This window comes from Oryctolagus cuniculus, chromosome X (assembly GCF_051225735.1).
Source record: "Oryctolagus cuniculus isolate XC-2025 breed Fujian yellow rabbit chromosome X, ASM5122573v1, whole genome shotgun sequence".
NCBI classification, from domain to species: Eukaryota; Metazoa; Chordata; class Mammalia; order Lagomorpha; family Leporidae; genus Oryctolagus; species Oryctolagus cuniculus.
Window position 1 is genome coordinate 110679175 of NC_142888.1, and position 19898 is coordinate 110699072.

Here is a 19898-nt window from a genome sequence, read left to right on the forward strand (position 1 = left end):
GTTTGCCTGACTCGCTCTTTTGGATTCTTCATTTTCTCCCATGGTGCTGTGAGTTCCCAGAGGGCACATATGTGTTCTTAGCTATTCCTGACGAAGAGGGCCCCTGCACATTCCAAACTTCCAGATGGCTTACCTCCATAATTTTGTGGCAGCCCAACTTGGTCCTGATGAGTTGGAGAAGGAGCTGCTGCTTCCGAAGTGTGTGACAATATCACGAATGCTCTTGCCGTGTGGCCAGCAGCGAATCGCAGAAGGCCTGGGCTCTGCCGGTACGCACAGAGATACTCCAGTTATTAACTGGAATGAGCCCTCTCTTCTTGCCACCCGACACTGTTCCTGAACTCGGCTCTTATGGAGTGCACATTTAGGTACACGGATATGCTTAGAAGCAGCATGGAATTATTTATTTTCTCATCAAGTTATTCTGACTTAATTGCATAGAAACCTTATGGAGCTTTGGAAATCTTCTGTTTATGAGTCACAGAAATTAACTTTCTCTTCATAAGAGCTCTTTATAAAAAGAAAAAAAAAAACACAGCCAAATGCCTGTTCTTTGAACTTAAGTTGCCTTTCTGTGACTCGCTGAAACCTGAAGCTGGATGTCTGTTAGTCTTATCCTGGTTTTAACTTTGAATTCAAATTATCCAGCCTCTGCCTCTCGGAGAAGGCCTGGAGCAAATGTACCAACCTGGATGCCTCCCATTTCTGAACTCAATCTTTTCCCGCCCTTGTCCCCATTCCTGTGTGGCCCTCAAAGGGACTAGAGGGAATTTGGAGGGAGCTGTGGCCAAGTGCTCATCCAGGGTTTTATAAAAACCTGCAGGGATCCTAGGCATGGAGATTGTGATAGCCCCTATCCTTCTGGGCATTAAACTGAAAATAAGTGTCAGCAGCCCAACAGAGTTCTGATTTTGCCAGAGTGACTGCTTCAATTGTATTTCTCAATCTCGGATGCTTTCAGATACTTTGGGAGGAAACATTCACTGGGCAGGCACCCTGAGCAGGGGTTACAGCTGTGTTGCCAGGGAATTATTTGTGACCATGTTAAGCTCCATAAAAGTAACTGGGGATAAAATTGGGTCTTGGCATGGTCGTCATCACTTTATAATTTTAGGCTTCCTGGAATAACCTTTAAAAGATCTATTTTCTATTGAAAAGGACTGAACTTATTTGTTTGATTTCAACCACTAGAAATGAGAAGGTATCTGAGCTAGGGCCATAGACAACTATTGATCCCTGGAGGGATTAGGGAGAGGTGAAACTTGCAATCAGTTGGAGCTGGGGTTCTGAGGCAAGTAGGTAGGCTGGAGGAAAGAGACAGGGCAATATGGGTACATATGGGGGACTTCCAGAAGTTCTTGGAAAAGTAGAATTAAAGGATAAGCCTATTTTTGGTACAAAATCTTTTTCCAAAAATGTTTGCCTTTCAAGTAGGTCAAAATAAACAAAAAGCAGAGACAAAAGTAAAGTTAAAAAGTAAAAGTACAAAAGTAAAGACAAAAAGCAGGGAGGGGGAGGATTAACCAAGTGAGCCATGGCGCCGGCCCTGGATTTTTTTCTTTTATTTGACAGGTGGAGCTAGAGAGGGAGAGAGACAGAGAGGGAGAGGTCTTCCTTCCATTGATTCACTCCCCAAATGGCCTCTATGGCTGGCGCTGTGCCGGTCCGAAGCCAGGAGCCAGGAGCTTCTTCCTGGTCTCCCATGCAGGTGCAGGGGCCCAAGCACTTGGGCCATCCTCCACTGGAAGAGGAGCAACCGGGACTAGAACCCAGCGCCCTTATGGGATGCTGGCACTGCAGGCGGAGGATTAACCAAGTGAGCCATGGTGCCGGCCCCAGCTTTATCTTTTAAGCTTTGCAGTGCCCGCTGTCAAAAGAGCTTAGAGCAAGCTCTCCAGAGACCAGACTGGAAGCACTTGAGGAACCTCATGCTGGGTTTGCTGTAGCTAAAGTACTTCCTCCAGACTGATGGTCAGTGGGCGTCCCAGACAAGCCATGAGTCTTTGTTCCCTCCTTCTGCAGACAGAATTCTAATTTTCCTGATGTGCACTCCTCATAATGAGCATCACCTTACTCTCTTCTTTGTTCAGAAATTCTTAATCCAATTGACCCAGAGACTTGCTTGTTAATACTCAATTCTCTTTAGAGCTAGATTCTCCTCCTCTTCCTTTTGCTTCTACTGTGCTAAAAATATATAAAAATGTTATGTTATCCATTTTAAGTATACAATTCATTACCATTAATTGAGCTCACAATGTTATGCAGCTCTCACCATTATCATTTTCAGAATATTTCATCACCCCAAGCAGACACTCTGTACCTGTTAAGCAATAACTATTCCCTACTCCCTCCAGCTCCTTGTAACCTATAGTATACTTTTTGTCTTGACAAACTTGCCTATTCGAGACAGTCCATATAGGGGGAATCGCACAATACGTGGCCTTCTGTGTCTGACTTACTTCCTTCAGCATAATGTTTTCAAGGCTCATTCCTGTTGTAGCATATATGAGAAGAACTTCACCCACATTTAAGGCTGTATAATGTTCCATTATATAGATATAGCACATTTTGTTCATGTCTCTGTTGCTGGTCACCTGGGTTGTTTCCACTTCGGGGCTCTTGTGAATAATGTTGCTAGTAACATTGGTATACAAATACCTGTTTGAATTCCTGTTTTCAATTCTTTGGGAGATTTATATACTTTGGGATATATCTATATCTATATATATAGATATATACATAATATATATTATATATACAATAATATATACAATATATATATACAATATATATATAGATATATACAATATAAAAATCTGGTGGCAGAATTGCTCCACCATATGGTAATTCTGTGTTTAACATTTGAGGAACCACCAAACTGTTCTCCATAGCAACTGCACCATCTTCCTTTCCCATCCGCTCAGTTTGAAAGTTACAAATTCCTCCATGTCTTCACCAATACTTATTATTTCCCCTTTTTAAAATTATAGAGGGTGTGACGTGGTATCTCTTTGTGGTTTGTATTTCCATTACCATAATGTTTTGTGATGGTAAACATCTTTCATGTACTGAGAAGCCATTTGTATATCTTCTTCAGAGAAATGTCTATTTACATTCTCTGGTGTTTCCTTAAATCTAAAAATGTTTTCTATTACTGAGTTGAATTTCTTTTCAGAAATTTAGATGCTGCCTTGGCAAAAATTTACTAAATTCAAAAGAAATCTGTAAAAGAAAAGAGGAGCAAAAAGGACATGAGATATAGAACTATCCAAACCAAGATTATAGCTATACATCCAACTGTATCAATAATATTCAGTGTGAATGAATTAATCTCTTCAATTATAAGGCAGATATTGTGAGACCCGATACAAAAAATGAAATTCAACAGTATGTTACTTACACACAAAAAAGCACTAATACACTGAAAGCAAAAGGATAGAGAAATAATTGTTATAGAAACAACTACAGAGAAATCAGAATGTTTTATAGTCTGTTATTATGATAAACAAAATACTACTTCACACTCGAGAATTGTAACAATAAAAATGATAGTGTTTCTAAGGATATAGAGAAATTGGAGTCCATACACATTACTGGTGAATATTTAAAATGTAGATATTTTGGAAAATATTTTGTAGATTCCTTAAAAGGTTAAACAGTTATCAAATGACCCAGAATTTCCATTCTTTCAGAAATTTGTACATGTCATAGCCAAAAAGTAGTAAAAACCCAAATGCCAATCAACTGATTAACAGATAAAATGTGGTATATCCATATGATGGAATACTATGCAGCAATACAATTTTTTGGCATATTGTTACATGCTTAAACAGGAAGAAACTTGGAGAACTCTGTGCTAATAGCGTCTAGTTCAAAGCTCACATATTTTATTTATATAGCATATGCAGAATAAGCAAAGCTAAAGATTAGGTTTGTGGTTGCTTTGACCTAGGGGATGGGGTGGAGGTGAATGGGAATGAGGATTGATAGCTACTGGGTATAGGAATTCTTTTTATAGTGATGAAAATTTCCTGAAATTGTTTTGATATAGAACTGAGAATACAAAAAATTGAACTATATACCCTGATAATGTGTGAATTGTATGTGACATACATTTCAGTAAAATTGTCAAAAAATATAAATATCAGGTGAAATGTATGTTCGATTAAAATAGAATTTTTGACATACAATGAATGTTTAGCTTATGCCATCTATTTACATATGTCACGAATATTGCATATTATAAAATCACTTGTATTTCATTTAATAACAAGTTTATAAACTATTGTTTATCAAATTCAAATTTAACTTGGTATCTTGTATTTTAAAGCACATTCACTTATTTGAAAGAGTTAGCTCTTCCATTTACTGGTTCACTGCCCCGGTGGCTGCAATGGCCACAACTGGGCCAGGCTGGAGCCTGGAACTGCATCTGGATCTCCTATGTTGGTGGCGGGAGCCCAGGCACTTGGATCGTCTGTTGCTTTTCCCAGACGCATTAGCAGGGAGCTGGATTGGAAGCCGCGCAGATGAGACATGAACTGGCACCCACATGGGATGCCCATGTAGCAGGCAGCAGCTTTACATACTATGTCAGAACACCGGCCCAGCATCCTACACTTTTATTTCATACACCTGGCAACCCTACATCAAGACAAAATAGCCTGAGCCTAGATAGCACTTTATCTGGCTTTCCTTTTGAATAACTGTCTACAGTACTCCAAGCCGGGTTCACATCTGGATACTTTTCTTTTTTTGATTGATAGAAAGATGTATTTATTATTTGAGAAGCTGAGCAATGCAGAGAGGGAGAGAGATCTGTTCCTGATTAATCAGAAGACTTAGCCTTCAATTTCTTATCTGTCACCCACTTCTGGGACTCATTAATTCTTTATGTATCAGAGATAGAAGGTACCTGAGTGACATTGTCAAGAGGTTTCCAAACTGTTCCACAGAAATCTGGTCCTCGGGTACCAGGTGGGGCATAGCAGGGTGGCATTTGGGTGCCCACCTTTGTTCAACCAAAGCGCCACTCCTTGTATCTGTTTTATGGATTAGGATTTAGTGTATGGTCTTGCTGCGAGAAGGGGTTGATTGCTGTGTCATCTTTGTGAAAGGCAGAGCATCACACACACTCACTCCCTGATCAACTGATCTTCCATGAGCTTATTCATTCCCCAAGTGAACTGCAACACCCAGGGCAGTGCTAGGTCAAACACAGAAGCCTGGGACTCCATCCAGATTTCTCACATAGGTGACGGGGGTACGAGGACTTAGACAATCTTCCGCTGCCTTCCTAGGTGCATTAGCAGGAATGTAGGGAGGAAGTGGAGCTGCTGGGACTTGAACCAGCACCCCATCATTGATTGCAAGCAGTGGTTTAACTTGTGCCACTACACTGGCCCCTGCTGTATCTTTTGGGTGCAAATAATAGAGACTGACTGAAAAAACAAGTAAATGAGTGGAAGGAATAGACTTTGTAAGGAGGAAATGAGAGTCGTTGAAGGAAAAGATGAACTATTGGTCTCAGAAAGAATAGGAACAGGACAACCCTGGAGGTGTCCATTGGGGGAACTCGGGGTCAGGCTCATCAAGCCCCTTCTGAGATGAATCGGTGCCAACTGATTTTCACTTCTTTGTCATTTTACTTGGCTAGACATTTCCTGTCTCTGGAGACTGGCTTATTTTAGTTCAGCTGGTTACCTCTGGCCAGAGCAAGACAAGAAATCTTCATTGACAGTTCCAACAAGATAGCATGAAATGGAGCATGAAATGGAGGAGAGGTTGCTTCCCAAAAGAAAGCTCAGGTTTTCTTTCCTTTTTTTTTTGACAGGCAGAGTGGACAGTGAGAGAGAGAGACAGAGAAAGGTCTTCCTTTGCCATTGGTTCACCCTCCAATGGCCGCCGCAGTCGGTGCGCTGCGGCCAGCGCACTGCGCTGATCCGATGGCAGGAGCCAGGTGCTTCTCCTGGTCTCCCATGGTGTGCAGGGCCCAAGCACTTGGGCCATCCTCCACTGCCACAGCAGAGAGCTGGCCACAGCAGAGAGCTGGCCTGGAAGAGGGGCAACTGGAACAGAATCCAGTGCCCTGACCGGGACTAGAACCCAGTGTGCTGGCGCCGCAAGGCGGAGGATTAGCCTAGTGAGCCACGGCGCTGGCTGAAAGCTCAGGTTTTCTTATGAGAAAGGGTGTTACCTAGGAAGGTAAAGGAACGGATATTCACTATACCACTAAACAAGTTTGAAAACCCCTGGTCCAGACCAGGGCTCAGCAAATATTTTATGGGTCGATTCCAGCCAGCAGCCAGTTTTTTTTTTAAGGCCTATGAGCTAAGCACTCTTGGTTTCAAAAAATCCTTTAAATATATAAAAAGAATGGAACAAATGTTTATAAGTCATGTGTTTGATAAGGGATTTGTATCCCTTGCCAATGAGTAATAAAAACACAACTCGATTTTAACATGGGCAAAGTATTTAAGAAGATGTTTCTCCAAAGAAGATACACAAATGGCCAAGAATCACATGAAAATAGGCTCAGTATCATGAGTCATTAGGGAAATACAAATCAAAACCATAGTGAGACACCACTTCACACCCACTGGATGGTTATAATCAAAAAGATACACATGGGAGAGAAGCTGGAGAAATTGGAACCTTCGTACTTTATTGGTGGGATGGGAAATGGTGCAGCTCCTTTGTCAAACAGAGTGACCATTCCTCAAAAGGTTAAACATAGGTATCATGTGACTTGGCAGATCTGAACATAGAGGTCCACACAAAAACTTGTACATGAGTGTTCAGAGCAGCATTATTCAGAGTGGTTCAAAGGTGGAAATGACTCAACTGTCCATCAGCTGAGACATAGCACAAATAGTGTAGCCATACAATGGAATATTATTCAGTCATAAAAAGGGAGTGTTGATGCATGTAGCCATGTAGATGAGACTTGAAGATATTATACAAAGTGAAAAACCAGGTCTAAAATATTTACTGTATTCCGTTTGTATGAAATGAACAAAATCTACCAATATGTAACGATGGAGGGGTTGGTGGTGTGGCACAGTCAGTTCAGCTGCCACCTGCGATGTTGACATGCCATATCGGAGTGTGGATTTGAGTCCTGGCTGCTCCCCTTCCTATCCAGCTCCCTGTTAATATGCCTGGGAAAGCAGTGGATGGTGGCCCAATACTTGGATCCCTTCACCCACGTGGGAGATCTGTGTGGAGTTCCAGGCTCCTGGCCCAGCCCTGTTGTTGGGGGCATTTGGGGAGTGGACCAGCAGATGGAAGATTTGTCTCTCCCTCTTTCTCTCTCTCTCTCTGCCTCTCAGATAAGTAAATGAGTAAAATTTGTTTTAAAAGAAAGTAGAGGCTGGTATTGTGGTATAGCAGCTTAAGCCACCTGCTACGCAGGCATACCATATGAACTCTGGTTCGTGTCCTGGCTGCTCCTCTTCCGATCCAGCTCTCTGCTATGGCCTGGGAAAGCAGAAGATGGCCCAAGTCCTTGGGCCCCTGCACCCACATGGGAGACCCAGAAGAAGCTCTGCGTGGCTCAACCCTGGCCCTTGTGGCCATTTGCAGAGCGAACCAGCAGAAGGAAGATTCTATCTCCAACCCCCGCCCCCGCACCAACACTACCTTTTAAATACATAAATCTTCTAAAATAAAAGATAGAAAGTAGATTAGTGGCTTCCTGGAGCTGGAAGCGATGGGAGCAAATGGGTACAGATTTTTGTTCTGTGTGTAGTGATGAAAATCTAAGATTATGGAGACAGACAACCTAGTGAATGTACAAAAACCCAAAAACTGAACTCTTTAAATGGGTGACTGACAAAAGTTGCCACAGAAGGCTAGGGTCTGAGAGCACAGCATGTGGGCCCTGCCGGTGCTCGCTCAGCTTCTGAGTCATTCCCCAGCCCAGCTCTTTTTAACTCGCTGCTGCTGCTGTTCCCTAGAGGGTTTGGAGATACCACCCCCAAAGCCCTGGGGCTAAAGGTTTCCCAGCACAAAGTAGCAAACTCCTGGCGAGACTGGAGGAAGTGAGCAACATTCCCTTTCCCATCAGCTATTTCCAGGGCTTGGGACCTGCTAGGTTTGTGCTACTCAGGATTTAAAAACACAATTTATTTCCTTTGCTAAGGCCTATTCTCCTAACACCCTGCCACAGTTACAAATCGCTTCGGAGGAAGAATCCTTCGAAAGTGCTCGCAGTAAGACTCTGGATCCCTTATCATAAAACATTGAAAGTCAATTTTAAGCACGGATTTGGGACTGAGATTGAAGGGCATTTCATCTTGCTCCTGTAGGATTAAAGGTGTGCACGAGCCTCTTGCGGGGGTGGGGGTTGGGGGGGTGGAGTGGGGGGTAAATAAAAGAGCCCTGGAATAATGCTTTAACTCTGGTCCGGGGAGTGCTGGCAAGTAGGGCGGCCCCTCCATCCCCTGGGCATGTGTGAGATGCTTTTGGAGGCTGTCCCCCCCACCCAAACCCACTTAAAGTGAACTTTGATCTCTTTCTAGGATATGGGAATCTATACATATATAGATACTTCAAAAAGTTCATGGACCATTGAATTCAAGGATAAGTTTATTGTGTGGAAAAAAATGAAATCCATGCATAGGTTTTTTTAAATTTTCAAATACAATTTTGTATTTAAGTAGTTTTTAGCAGACACATAGATATCATACATGTGTTTTGGTGTTCCATGTGTAGTTGTGATACATGCTTACATTGTGCAATGTGCAATCAGGGTCAATGTATCTTTTGGGCGAAAGCATTCCAAATCCTATCTTCTAGGGGATTTAATGTATATACTGAAATTTAATAGGGACAAAAATTAGGCCTTCCATGAATGTTCTGAAGACCACTTGAGAGGCCAGCAGAAGGAGGTGAGAACATATTGCAACATACGTTAGGGTAGGGATGGCGTCATCCTAATCAGATAGCATCCCGCACAGCCCTCTCGGATCCATGGAGATAAGCAGGGCTCTGGGAGCAGAGCCTTACCTGGAGGTGCCAGTCCCCGGGGAGTGTCTCTAGCTTTGTTTCCCACACATCATCTGGCCTTGAATGGGACTTGTGTAGTGGGTACAGATGTGTTCCCTCCCTCCTTGGCCCATGTCTTTGTTCCCCTCTTGTACCAGCCCCAATACATTCCATGTCCTGAGTTTGGCCTTGGCTCCCAGCACCAGGCCCTGGGTCAGTACTGGGGTCCTTGGTCCCCGGAGGAGAATTCCCACAGTTTGTTCTCAGCTCCTCCTCCTGCTGGCCTCTCAAGCTGAGGCTCCAGTTGAGCCCTGCATTTCCTGTAATGAAGTGAAGGAGTGGCCTGAGGCGTTCAAGACAGAAAATTTGCTCTTGCCACTTCTGCTAGCTTTGGGGGCAAATTCAAGCTAACGGGCTGCTGTCTGTCCCGATGCCACCTCCTCCCCAGCCTGCACCTTGGCTCGTGAAGTTTCTGCTGGCGAGTGAGTCAACCCCTAGCTGGAGTGTTTCTGCTGGGCTGGGTTCGGTTTGCCTTTTGAGGCCAAGGAGGTAATAGACCCATGTGCATTTCCATGCAACAGCAGAGGCGCATGCAGGTCCAGGTAGGGGTGAGAAAAGTGTTCCCAGCAGGATAGCCCAGGACTCTCATGTCATCGTGATGATAAGGATAACCTGTGTCTGAACTACCCCAAGCGCAGTCTAAAGCCCCAGCTGCCAGTCTTGAAACATTCATTTCAGGACTTTCAGTCACATTTTCCAGCCCAGTTCTGAGGCTGGGAAACATGGAGACAGTTGATGAGCAAGCTCCTCTCTTTCCAGGAGTGCCGGAAAATGCCAAGAAACTTCATGGATCATTTCGCTGCTCTCGATTCTCTCTCTCGGGTCATTGTTGGCCTTCGTCCCAGGCCGCCTCTGGTAGCCAACTCCCTCATTCCAGCAATCATTTCTTTGCAGGAGTTTGCTTCTAACCTTTCAGCGTGTGTCCCAAATATTTAGCGATGGACTCAATCCAGTAGAAAGATGTGTGTTTTTTTTTCTTCTTTAACTCATTTAAATCACTTAGGAAAAATGAAAGCTATAAGCTGAATAAACATTGTAGCTGCCTCAGTACAGTCCCTGCTGGCTGGAGCCTCCCTGATCTGGCAATTCTTGGGGCCCCTTCCGTTCTGCCTCTCACCTGCCCCCGCCCGTCCAAGGGCACTTGGGATTTAACGATCCAGTCCCACGTGCAGGGTTCTTTGTACCGTGCCAGCCACTGGTGCTCCTTGAGCAATCAAACCCGGAGTTTTCTCTATGCTCTTCTTTGTTTCCTGCAGGTTGATTATGGGGCGTGACACCTGCCATTGATCATCTGACCCCGCAGCCTGGCTTAGCTGTACAGGGATGGAAAAAATCGACTTCCCTCTGCGGGCGGGGCGGGGAGGTGAGGTGGGAGGGGGGCTGAGGACTGGCACAGGGCGAAGCTGCATCAGGCTCTCTGGCTCTGTTTATGACTTGCTATTTTGGGACTTTCTTCCCATGGAAATGTCGCATGGCTCCAGTGCTTGCAAGAAGCATGAGATGAGTTCCATGTGAGGCAAACATTTTGAGTGTGTTGACACATGTTTATCTTCCCAGACAAAGTGAGGAGAAATGGAGGGCTGTGAGGATTAGATTACCTGAGTCCTTCAGGGCTAAAAGAAAGAAGTGCACAGACAGGGAGGGAGGTAGGGAGAGAGGGAGCAGATATTTGGCACCGTGGTTAAGACGCTGCTTGGGATGGCTGCATCCCATATTTGAGTGCCTGGGTTCGAGTCCCAGCTCTGCTCCCTATTCCAGCTTCCTGCTAACGTGAGCCTTGGGAGGCAGCAGGTGATTGCCCACGTAGTTTGGGTCCCCGCCAGCCACATGGGAGACCCAGATGGAGTTCCCGGCTCCTGATTTTGGCCTGGCCCAGCCCCGACTGTTGCAGGCATTTGGGGAAAGAACCAGTGGGTGGGATCTGTTTGCTTTTCAAATGAAGAAATAAGAATTAGACAAGAAGGAAGGAAGGAGAGAGGACAAATTCAAAGCACGTGGTCCCAGTTGTCTCCCATGGTCTGAGGTACCAGGTTAGTGTGGGATGCTTTTGCTCTCTTCCACGCTTGATCGTGTGCGCAAGCAACTCCAGCAAAGCCCTTTTTTACATAGTGGTTATGACCATTGAGGCTGTGGGGAAGCTAAGGGGAGAGGCTCTTCTTAACGCTAGGATCGCGTTATGGTTTCCAAGACAGCCAATTTACTCCCATAGCTCTTCTGCGTGTGAGAGGGAAGCAGGCATTCCGGTTTCCCAGACAGGAGGAGGAAGGACCGGGGAGCCACAGGCAGTCAGCAGAGGGCCCAGACTGCCTCCCGCCTGCCTCTGGGAGAAATAGGAAGCATGTTATGAACAGGAAGAAGCCGTCGAGGCGCACCTTCCCATCTTTGTGGGATTGCCTTTAACCCATCTTTCCGCCCTTTCACCCTCCCTGATTCTTCCTGACTTCTCGCCCAGATCTAGGTGTCTCTTTCTGGAGCTCCAGCTGTTCTCACACAGGCAGCCCGTTGCCCTGCCTCTGATAAGCTATTCCATATGGCTGGGGCCCTTTGTTCTCACAGTGCTAGGTTTTACAACTTCCCATTGACTTGGAGTTGCTTATGTTTTCAATGGGCTCTTTGGGGATTTGCACCTCCCGCTAATAGACAAATTATTTTCTCAGTTGCGTCATGTCCGTTCCTGATGTTGAAGCCATTTTATAAGGAGCGCTCCCAAATAAGGACCAGCCCGAGGAATGCAGGAAATAACCCATACAGAGCCTCAATTCTCCAGGCCAACCTTGCAGACACCATCTTGGGCAGCCTGCTCAGAAGGAAAAACAAACCATAAGACTTTTGCCGTAAAAGTCGAAGGAAGGCAGCTCAGGATAGCCAGGGCCTACCTGCGGTCTGAAAACTCAAGATAGGTAGAAAGCACAGGACTCGGAAATGAACTGAGGAAGCCGTTGAGGGGTAGAAATTAGAATGGAGGCTACGTAGCTGCCCTCACCTCCGCCAGTAGGACAGGGAGCAGCATCCATCGCCATTTGTTTGATGTTAGTGCTTTAAATAACTTCAGTCTTGCTTTTTGAAGCAACCAGTGCTAAAAATATAAAAAGCCCAATAGTTCACATCTATGCTAGACTAATGTACCTAGGAAATAGCAGGGTACAAAACGGTGGTTTTACTGCTATATATTAGGACCACCTGGGGAGCTTTTAAAACCTAGTCAGCCAGCCTCACCTCCAGGGACTGCTTTAATTGGCCTGGGATGGAAGCTGGGCATTGGGGTGCTTTATAGCTCCCCAGGTGATTCCAGTGTGCAGCCAAGGTTAAGGACCACTAGTGTCAAGGGAATGACACGCTCTTTGGCGTTAGAACTGGATTCCAATCCTGGCTCTGGGCTGTGCTCGTGGAGTCTCTTGAGCCTCAGTTTCCTCGTCCATAAACCAGAGATAACAATGCTGCCTCTATTGAGAGGGAATGAACTAATGTATATACGGCACTTCACAACACCGAGCGCACAGATCCCCCTGACACACAATGCCATCTTTTAAACCATTGAGCCCCAGCAGTTTGTACAAATGATTCCTATTTAAACATTTTGTCAGATCAAAATATATGATGTGGAGAAAGAGCTAATGAGAAAGAACTTTTTTTTTCAAATCTATTTGAGAAGGAGGGAGAGGGAGAGATGCTGCCATGTGCTGGTTCCCTCTCCAAACGCCTGCAACCACCAGGGCTGGGCCAGAGGCAGAAACTGGGAACTCAATCCATTATCTCCAACATGGGTAGAAGGAACCCAATTACTTGAGCTATCAGGGAGAATGTCCAGGGTCTGTTTTAGCAGGGAGGTGGAGGGAGGAGTTGGAGCCAGAGCCAAGAATCAAACCCAGGTGACGAGGAAGAATATAGAACTCCAGATTCAACATTGAGATCTAGGCCTTCTGGTTAGAAGGATTTCACAGCAGTTTACTTTAGTGTCTAGAACTTAGAAAGTGGGACAGACACAAAGGGATCCGTATAGTTCAGAAATAGTTGATTGTACAAAGAGCAGGTACAGGAGACATGGTTTGAGGAATAGTTCACATGATCAAGACCTTGGGAGACTGAGCTAACCACAGGCTAAACAACTGCCCAAACAGCCAACACATTGTAAACATTCAGAAGAACAGGCAAAGAAACCCGTCATGCCCCTGCCCTGGCAAGGGCAGTCCTCTGCAGAGGTTGGCACCCACATCTGGGCATCTGTCCGAAGGATTTTGGATGAGTCCAGAGGAGGGTGATGGTGAAGACAAGTGGAAAGCATGCCCCATGGAGAACCTGTGGAAGGAACGCAACATTTGGAGAGGCTACACTGTCATCAAGTCCTTATCAGGGAGAAAGATTGGCTTCCGGGATGTCCCAAAGGGCAGAACCAGAATCAGTGTGGGTGGCAGTTATGAGCAGCTCTGTTTCTGCTTATTATGGGGCACCGGGTCCAAAGCAATCACTTGGACAGTTCTGAGATAATATAAGTGTAAAAGGATCTTGTTTTTAACGCCTGAGAGCGGGCACTTTGCACAGTGGTTAAGACACTGCTTTGGACACCCATATCCCTTTGCTTCCAACACCAGTGTCCTGCAAATGCACATCCTAGGAGGCAGCAGGTGATGTCCCACGTACATGGGTATTTGCTGCCCACGTAGGGACCTGGATACAATCCCAGGCTCCTGGCTCCAGCCTGGCCCAGTGCTGACTGTTGTGGGCATTTGGGAAGTGAATAAGCAGGTATGGAAAATCTCTTTCAACCTTCCAAATCGATCAATCAGTAACTTACAAGCTGCTCGTTGTCATGAACTTGTGACTGTGATCCTGGGCAAGTCACCTCCTTTGTCTCTGGGCTTTGGCAAGATGGTGTTGAGCTAACTGATAGCCAGATATTTACTAAGCGTTGGTTACGAGCTCATCACTGAATCAGACTTGTGCCCAGGTGTTGTTTCATCCAGGACATTTCAGCACTTGTTCACAGCGTTTCCTCTGTGTTAAGTGATCTTTCAAACCACATTCCCATCGGCCTCCCCGCATTGACCCTCTCTAAACCCAAGTGTTGCTGCTGAGCTAAAGGAAGACCCATTGCGTTCTCAGACCAGAACAATAGGAGACTGGAGAAACTTGCTTATGTGATTTGCCCAGGCTGAGTGGGAATTAAATCCAGATTTACCCCCTGAAGAAGATAAATGCTCCTTAGAAGAGAGCTTTTTAAGAAACTTCACTGTAAGCAGCTTTTCTATATCAGATTTGTGGATCAAAAGCATTTTCTCCACATTCATATGGGTATGGATGTAGGCATATGGCAGGCTTCGGGAACCTCTGGTTCAGTGCCTAATTGCATCCAGCCCTGGCGAAGTTCAGCTGAAAGTTTGGGAGTCTGTAGGAGGGGGACAGGGTATGCTGGGCCCCCTAGTGAACTGCCAAGTACCCTAGGGTGATCACAAAGTATTTTCTGAAGGAATCGGGCTTGGGGGGCCCTGACCGAAACGCAAACCTGACGTTGGCCTGGATCTCTCTCTCTCTCTCTCTCTCTCTCTCTCTCTCTCTGGAGTTAGCAGAGTAGAGAACCGACGGTCAGCCTGGGGCAGGAGACATTTAATCCACGTTACCTCTGATTTCCCAGGCACCTCCAGCATTTTGTGACTTGACCCCTGTGCTTGGCGCTGGTGGTGGACATGTAGATCTGCCCTGAGGAGGAACAGATACTCAGCCTGGGGCTTAGGCTCCTGCTTCCGGCTGAGGGAATCGATGGGCAACACCAGGGGGCTGTGTCCTCACGCCTCTGCCAAGCTGGGGATGCCAGCAAGCCCCTCCCAGGCAGCCTACACTCTTCCGTACCTAGTGGGTCTGAGGCCTCCAGGTCTGGTTATGCTGTTTCTGTCAACTGGATTCAGTCTGGTGGGGTCTGGGGCCTTCTGCTTTCCTCCCTAAATTCAGGTTCATCATGCAACTTCAAGCCTGAATAAATGTTGTCTGGACTTGCCCTGAAAGTCTGGAATGTGGGACTGCCTGCACTATGATGGACATACTCCTGGCCTGGGAATGTGGAGAACTGAATCCTGGCCTCGGCTCCAATAAAACTTTGGCCAACTCATTTCCCTTCCCTGAGCCTCAGTTTCCCTCGCAATAAAATTAGAGGATGGCCTGGCTGAGATTCTGATTTCCTGTTGCATTTTCTATCCCTTGTATATTTTTCCATCATTCCCTTTCTCTGTTACACTCATTGACCTCTTTGTCTTCCATTTTGTTTCTTTCAGTTCTCCCTTGCTGCTGACCACGGTCTCTCTTCCCCCTCTTTTATTTATTTATTTGACAGGTAGAGTTATAGACAGAGAAAGGTCTTTCATCTGTTGGTTCACCCCCCAAATGGCTGCCATGGCTGGCACTGCGCCCATCCAAAGCCAGGATCCAGGTGCTTCCTCCTGGTCTCCCATGCAGGTGCAGGGCCCAAGCATTTGGGCCATCCTCCACTGCCTTCCCGGGCCACAGCAGAGAGCTGGACTGGAAGAGGAGCAACTAGGACTAGAACCAGCGCCCATATGGGATGCAGGCGCAGCAGGTGGAGGATTAACCAAGTGAGCCGCAGCACCGGCCTCATCCCCCTCTATCTTTTTCGATCACCCTTCTATCTTTCTTTTCCCTCTCCCATCTGTTTTCCTGTCTGTGTCCTTATTCCCACTCTCTTAAAGCCCTCTCATTTAACCACCAGAGGGAATAAGGCATATTTATAAAATAGAGTGCATTGTTGAACAAGTGTGTATGGTTCACTTAATTATCTGGTGTGGAGTGCTAGAAGGTAAAAGCAAGCCCCAACACTTTCCCCTTCCTTAACAGTCACTACCAACAGAAGTCACTTTTGATCACTGTGTGTGACCTACACTTGACATTTGGTTTATGGGTCAGTGACCACCGTAGAGGTGAGGCCCCCTGCCCTTGTCTTTGGCATGTGACCCACTTGGTTAGCTCAGACTGTTGAGCTGGGCTTTGCTAAAAATAAGTAGGTGTGGATGGAGGCATCTTCTGTGTAGCTTGGGACTTGTTGCATCTGTGAGGCGAGAAGGGAGTGCCTTGCTTTCTATATAAAGCAATGACCTTGCATGCATTTAAGCCTTCAGTTTTTTTTTCCTTAAGACTGGAAAGGAAGGACACATGGACTTGATGAAAAAAAATCCCAATTTCAGGTCTTTTAAAAAAGAGCCTCACCAATAAGAGTAGTACATACGTAGTTAGACTTTGAGCAGTGAGCACATCCCGGGGTAAGCAGCAGCAGCAGGAGGGTGAGTAGCAAGGACTTCACTAAGTCCTGGATGTCCCCAGGCTGGAGGCCTCTTTCCTGGGGGCCCTCCATGTGCTTGGTCCATCCTTGCTTTTCCCATAGAGTCCAGCTGGTTGGACGATTGCAACTGCAGATTTGGTGGAGTGGGAATGAATGAAGCATGGCTCTGTGCACTTGAACTTCAACCCAGTTACCTCCAGGCCCCTTTCTGTCTTCCTGTTCCCCAGCCTCTGAGGTTTGCCGTACTCTAAGATTTCTGATAGCTGGGTGTCCATTTCTCCTACTCCAAAGGAAATTGTGTACTCTTTGGCATTTCAAATTTTCTTGTGCCAAGAACCCTCACTAGCTTTTTCTACCTAGTGTCTGCTACATTTACAAATGTCACTGGAGCATCCACTGGGAATGTATTAGCCCCTCTGTCAGGTGACCTAAGAGTGCAGTCAGTGGATGCGTTCACAAAAGGGAGAGGCAAGCGAAGTTTCTCACCATGATAGGAGTTTGTGTTATACAGGGATGTGTAGTCAGCAAATGGTAAGCTCATCAAGTGGTAAATTTAAGACCCTGTGCGTTTCCAGTGTGTCAATTTTGCCTCAAAGAACAATAAACAAATATTGCATTCTAGTTAACAATATGAAGGATCCAGTGTTCAGAGGTAAAATGCACTTATGTCTGCAGCTTGCTTTGAAATGAATCTAAAAAATGAGATGGATTCATGATTGGATAGAAGGATGAGTAAATGGATAAAAAGTGATGTAAAGCAAATATGGCAATATGGAAAGTGAGAGAAAAAGCTGTCACTGGGGTGGTGCAAGGGTGATTTGACCAACTGTCAAGGCACCCCTTTTGCTTTCTAGAATCAGCATTTGTTTTTTTTGTTTTTTTTTTGCTTTTTTTTAAGATTTATTTATTTTATTTTTTATTTTTTTTTAACTTTTATTTAATGAATATAAATTTCCAAAGTACGGCTTATGGATTACAATGGCTTCACCCCCATAACGTCCCTCCCACCCGCAACCCTCCCCTTTCCCACTCCCTCTCCCCTTCCATAGAATTGGCATTTGTGAAAGCCGGTGGTTCAGTGGCTTGGAGAGAAGTTGAGAGATTCTTGGACAAAGTCCGGTACATTTTCTCCTTAGCCTTCCCTTGACCCAATCACCAAGTGTCAACTACAGAAGCAATAGTCCCTCAGCATGCACACCTGTGCCCAATCGGGTCACTTCAGCCGCTGTTATTCAACAGGTGGATGTGGTCACTGATTGCTTGCCAAGGAGTTTTAGAGGAGAAAGAGAAATGCTGACATGAGCAAGTGTCAATGTCTGCTCTTGAATTGTGTGCAAACTAGTAGCTGAGCTACACAGAGAGTGACTTGAGAGGCCATCTATGCAGTTGGTCTCCTCCCTCCCACTCATGTGCTCACAGTGTCTAAATCAACATGGCAAGCCCCCAGCTCTTTGCTGAGCTCCAGACCCAAGTGAGTGTTGCCTCCTTACCATCTTCTCCAAGATAGGTCCCTTACATTGAGTGTGTCCCAAGCCCAACTCAAGATTGGCCTTCTAAAGCTCGCTCCTCCTTTTGCATCTTCTATCTCATATCGTGATTTCTTTTGAGACACAAATCCCACTCCACTTCTTCACTGTACCTTTTCCAGATCCCTCCATGAAGCTTTATTGACCACCCCCTTCTAGCTATTTCCATTGTACCTTGTAAAAAACACCTATCACAGCACTTACCATCGTGTGTTGTAATTTTTTTTTAAACTTGGCTTCTCCTGTTGTACAGTGAGTTCCTTCATGGCAGCATTTGTATACTTTGTCACTAGTGCATCCTTGTGTTTAACATTGAATGGCATGTGAAAGGAGCTGAGTATGCATTAGCCACACTAAATGGAACTGAGTGACTATACCCGTCCAGGAATTTTTTTTTAAATTTATTTGTTTGAAAGGCAGAGTTACAGAGAGGTCTTCCATCTGCTGCTTCACTCCCTAGATGGTCGCAACGGCCAGAACTGCGCCGATCCGAAGTCAGGAGCTTCTTCCAGGTCTCCCACAAGGGTGTAGGGGCCCAAGGCATTGGACCATCTTCTGCTTTCCCAGACCACTAGCAGAGAGCTGGATAGAAAGGGTAGCAGCCGGGTCTCGAACCGGCGCCCATATGGGATGCTGGCCCTGCAAGCAAGGGCTTCAACCTGCTGTGTTGCAGTGCTGGCCCCTCCAGGAAAATTTGATAAGATTTCACAGAGGAGATTATATTTATACTGGATCTTGGATACTAAAAGTTTGTTAGTTGCTGGGGGAGTAGGACAGGAAGGGGAGAAGGAAAACCTGGCTCATTTGACACAGAATAAGAGCATGGGCTAAGGATCAGAGAGAAACAAGGTATGGCATGTTCCTAGCATGGCAAGTGGTTGAAGCAGCTGGAAGAAGAAGGAGTGAGTCTGGAAGAGTAGGTATGGCCCAGATCACAGTCTTCAATATTAACCTATGGATTTAGATTTTAGCCTGTAGATATAATTAAAGGGGACTCATTGAAGGGTATTAAAAATGGGTATGACACAGAGATGGGTATTTGGCACAGCAGTTAAGAGGCCACTTAGGATGGTCGTGTCGCATATCCGAGTGCCCAGGTTGGAGTCCTGGTTCTGCTCCCAATTCCCAGCTTCTTGCTGATGTACACCTTGCGAGACACCAGGTGATGCCTCAAGAGTTGGGTGCTTGCCACTCATGTGGGAGACCCAGATGGAGTTTCTGGCTCCTGGTTTCAATTTGGCCCAGACTTGGCTGGTGCAGGCATTTAGGAAGTGAATAAGTGGATGGAAAGCCAGTTTCTCTTTCTCTGTCTTTCAAATTAAATAAAGGAAAATTTAAAAAGAAAGAAAACTGCTTAATCAAATGAGCACAACATAATGAGCTGTCAGTGTAGAGAACAGATTTCAGGACTAGGAGAAACTGGAGGCAAAGAGATTAGGAGACTCTTATAGTCTAGGTGAGAGAGAATGAAAGCACGGGCCAGGGAGGGATAGCAGACATGGGGAAAAGTGAAATTGACCCTGGGAATATTTTCTACCTTCCATACCTTCCCTAAATGGTACATTTCAGGCTTGTCAAACAATTGAGCAATTTTTTTTCCCCAAACATGTCCTATTTAAGTGTGTTTTATTACCTGAAGTACTAGGCCAGAAAATAATTCCATGTTTTCAGCCTTTGTTGAGCTATTTAGAAACATCTAAAGCAGAATCCATAGATGGTTGTGACTAATTAAAAATATGGGATGAGGAGCCAAAGAACACTCCAGGGTTTGGGGCTTGTGTGACTGAGTAGGTCTGGACTTGAGCGAGTGGGGAAAGTGCTGTCTGGACATGCTGATGCATGAGGTGCTGTGAGACACCCAAGTGGAGCCATCTGGGAGGCAACTGGCTACATGGGCCTGCAGCCCAGGAAAGAGATCTAGGATGACAATGATGATTTGGGAGTTGCCAACTTGGAGACAGAAGTGAAGCTATGGGGCAGATGAGATCACCCGAGACAGAGTGTGAAGCGAGAACAAACAGTGAGGACAGAACCCTAAGGAA

At 45.6% G+C, this 19898-nt stretch overlaps 1 long non-coding RNA gene across 1 annotated transcript in view; it reads left to right on the forward strand.

Annotated features, from left to right (window-relative positions):
* LOC138847734 (uncharacterized) overlaps positions 1 to 19898 on the forward strand; it is a 91618-nt gene that overhangs the window by 22658 nt on the left and 49062 nt on the right. The gene's annotated exons all lie outside the window — the stretch shown is intronic.